Source organism: Cornus florida, unplaced genomic scaffold (genome assembly GCF_030987335.1).
Source record: "Cornus florida cultivar Cherokee Brave unplaced genomic scaffold, ASM3098733v1 CherokeeBrave_3.0.0_Hap2_Chr05, whole genome shotgun sequence".
Classification (NCBI taxonomy): Eukaryota; Viridiplantae; Streptophyta; class Magnoliopsida; order Cornales; family Cornaceae; genus Cornus; species Cornus florida.
This window is the reverse complement of record NW_026775575.1, coordinates 44,360,583-44,364,293: the sequence shown is the minus strand read 5'-3', so window position 1 is coordinate 44,364,293 and position 3,711 is coordinate 44,360,583. Positions and strand designations below refer to the sequence as shown.

Genomic DNA, 3,711 nt, shown 5'->3' with positions numbered 1-3,711 from the left:
TAGGAGGAGGTAGAAGATTAGGAGCTTGAGTGGGTTGATTTCTAAACTGAGGTGGACGGTAAATACCAGATTGATTAAAAGAATTATTTTGCGGCATAGGATTGGATGAATTTTGATACTGTCCCTGAGATTAGGGAGCAGTGTTTCCTTGATTTGGATTACGCCGTGACAGATTGGGATGATCTTTCTAGCCAGGTTTGTATGTAGAAGAATATGGATTATAGGCTAGTCTAGAGAATGTAGCACTCACTTGCTCTTGTAGGATCTCAGATAATTGTCCCAGCATAGGGCAAGCGTCAACAAAATGGTTTGGATTAACACAAATTGAACAAACTTCCTTGAGTAAGGCAGTTTGTGGATTAGCAGCAGGAGTGAAGCCAGATGATAAAATTTGATCAAACTTACGGTTTAAGGCTTCCATTTGAGTGGTTAACTTACTAGATTTATCTACCTCATAAAGTTTTTCAACCTTATGCATTCCAGGTGAAGACCTAGACCTAGAGGAAGAAGTATGTTGCATTGAGTTTTCACTTAGGGCCTCAAACAGTTCCCAAGCATCAGCCGGACTCTTACGTAGAAAAGCTCCATTACTGGAAGCAACAACCATATTTCTATACGAGTCTGTAAGACTATCATAGAAGATCTGTATTAAGTGCCATTGAGCAATATCATGGTGTGGACACTTTCGCAGAAGATCATTATATCTCTCCCATGCATCATAGAGCTGTTCTCCCGGGATTTGGGAAAATGCCATGATTTCTCTCCTCATTTGTGTGGTTTTACCCACAGTGTAGTACTTCTTCAAGAACTCTTATTATAACATGTCCCATGTAGATATGGAATTTGTTGGAAGGGACTGCAACCAAGTTCTTGCTTTGTCTTTGAGAAAAAACTGGAAAAGTCGCATTCTAAATGAATCGTTGGTTAGAATGGTCAACTTGGTAGTTGAACACAATTCCAAAAACATATCCAAGTGCTTATAAGGATCCTCTGTTGCATACCCATGAAAGGTAGGAAGCATTTGGATCATAACAGGCTTGATCTCAAAATGGGTTGTATCAGCATCCGGAACAACAAAGCACGAAGGGGAAGTATATGTGGTAGGAATAAAATGGTCCCTCAATTGTGGTTATGAAGGAATAGGTGGAACTTGTTCTCCATTCCCATTACCATTATTACCCGGTGCATTACGCTGTTCAGCCATATTATCAGAAGAACTTCCTATCAAAATTAGATGTTTTTTAAGCTTTCTTAATTGCCTAAGAGTTCTCTCTATTTCAGGATCATGCACTAAAGGTGTGGTCCAATTATGGCGAGTTAACATGCACTGGTTCCACTAATCTTAGCAGTAGCAAAAATAAAATATTCCAAGCAATAGAAAACAATAAGAACTCATAAAAAGGTTAAATAAACCGAAGCTTTTTCTCCCTTAAGCATCTTTGCCCTCACTGCTAACATGTACCTGAAAAGAAAAAGAAGTAAGATGAGATAGCAAAAAGTCCGAAGACTGGTAAACCAAAATAACTAATTAAAAACTAATCTCCCCGGCAACGGCGCCAAAAATTGATATGTCTCTCGCAATCGAACGATATCGTGTAGGATAGTTCTACGTAGAAAGGATGTTGAACCCACAGGGAAATGAGATTTGTATTCAGTTTTCAATTTCCTTTTATTGGTTTACAAGTAACTAGTTGGAAAAATTGTTGGTTGTCACGATTTAGCAAACTAAAATTATAACACAATATTTGAATAGCATAAAACAAACTAATTTAAATGATCAGAGATAGAGAGTCTTAGGGCTTTGACTTCACCATAACCGTCATAATATGGTTAATTATGCTAACTCTATGAATTTAACAATGATATTTTCCAAAAGAATTGAACTCAATAACATTCATTTAATTCAGGTTTTAAAGAAAGATGTATTACAAGATTAGCTAACTATAACCTATCTGCGGTTAGCGTGGACTATCCGCCAACCTACTCTACCTACTTTAACTACTTTGTGAATGAACCACCTTTCCTAAGCATAGATTATGAAAACGTTCTTTTGTATAAAATATTAAAGTACCATTACATGACCTCTATTCTTATGTTCGGCAGGGCTCCGCCAGATACCGCACAACAAGATAGGTTGGGAATAAAGCATAAACCATGACATCTAAGACAAGATAATAACAGTTTAAAATCTATTAAAGCATGAAAACCACTTGAGCTGTCTCAAGTGCTCATAGTCATATAATTAAGAAAATACATATATTAAAATTAATCCTAGAGTTAAAACAATCAAACCATAGTATTTAGGTTGGGTTGCATCAGTGCCCTAAGAAAGGGTTTAGCTACTCATGACGAGACTGGATAGCATCAATGTTGAGTTCATCTCCATCGTCACGGACTGCACTTCTCTTCTCAGGATTTGCACTTTCAAGGTTGTAGAAACCCTAAAAGCCACCACACCTTCAGCCTTTTGAATAACACCGTAAAGAGCGATTGAAATTTTGGACCTCTTCTATCAAGGCTTGCACCTTTTTTTATAGAAGAAAATAATATTTGGTAGGTTTCTAGGTCTTCTAACCCAACTGGGATGAGATACGGGTGGTAAAGAGAGTAATCCCGCAGCTTTTAATCTGACATGTTATGGAAGGCTCGAGCTTTAGGAACGGATGCTCGAGCTTTAGGGTTCATGCTCGAGCATAGGGAATAATGCTCGAGCTTCTCTGGATAGATGCTCGAGATTCAGTAAATGGTGCTCGATCATCACATTGACACTTAGCCAATTTTCTTCAACTATTTTCCGAAGCGTCCTTTTTTTCAACACTTAGAATATTTTTGGGGTTGAACTCCTTTAATATTGCTCAATCCAAGCTTCATAGGCTCGAGTACTAGGTACCCAGCTCGAGCATCTGGGGCTCAATGCTCGAGTATCAGTAGATGATGCTCAATCTTTTGTGGATGGTGCTCGATCCTAGAGGTGAGGCACGAGACCTGGGAGCATAACCTTTTTATTAAATCAACTCTTTTTTATTTTCGACACCTCATGCTCGAGCTTTAGGGTCAAGGCTCGAGCACCCTTAGTTAAGGTTCGAATACCCTAAAGTAAGGCTCGAGCATCAAGGTATGAGGCTCGAGCATTTGGGCCTTGTTGACTTTTCTTCTCTTTCTTGTTGTGATGCTTGAGCTTCAACACTTGGGCTCGAGCTCTAAGGCTTGAATTGCCTCAAACTTCACCAATTCAGCTGTTGGCTTACTCTGAATGACCGGCAACGACTCTGTAAGCTTCGATATCATCATAAAGTCCCGGTTTTAACCATTTATCTAGGAAAGTTACCTGCAAACACACATTAAACATAAATTAGTCTAATTATGGATAGAAGTATCATTTTAGTTCCTAACATATACGTACTTAGGGGCTCGAATATGCAAATATTCAGCGCTCATCATGTAACTTGGCCACTATTTCCAACAAAGTGGTATCAGAGAGAAGAAATGGTAAACAATTCGGTTCCATTTCAAATGTCTCGATTCACCAAAGATAACTATGAAAATTGGTGCATCTGTATAAAGGCAATTTTGGGAGCACAAAATGTGTGGGAAGTTGTTTCCAAAGGTTATGACGAGCAAGAAAATGAGGCAACTTTGTCTCAAGCCGAAAAAGATGTTTTACAAGCCATGAGAAAGAAGGACCAAAAGGCAGTGATGACCATCATCAAT

The 3,711-nt window shown here is 38.6% G+C and overlaps 1 non-coding gene across 1 annotated transcript; it reads left to right on the top strand.

Annotated features, from left to right (window-relative positions):
- Positions 1 to 665: 665 nt before the first annotated feature.
- Positions 666 to 771, top strand: LOC132310852 (small nucleolar RNA R71). The gene has a single exon (XR_009482724.1). It is a non-coding gene; the product is annotated as a small nucleolar RNA R71 (small nucleolar RNA).
- Positions 772 to 3,711: the final 2,940 nt, after the last annotated feature.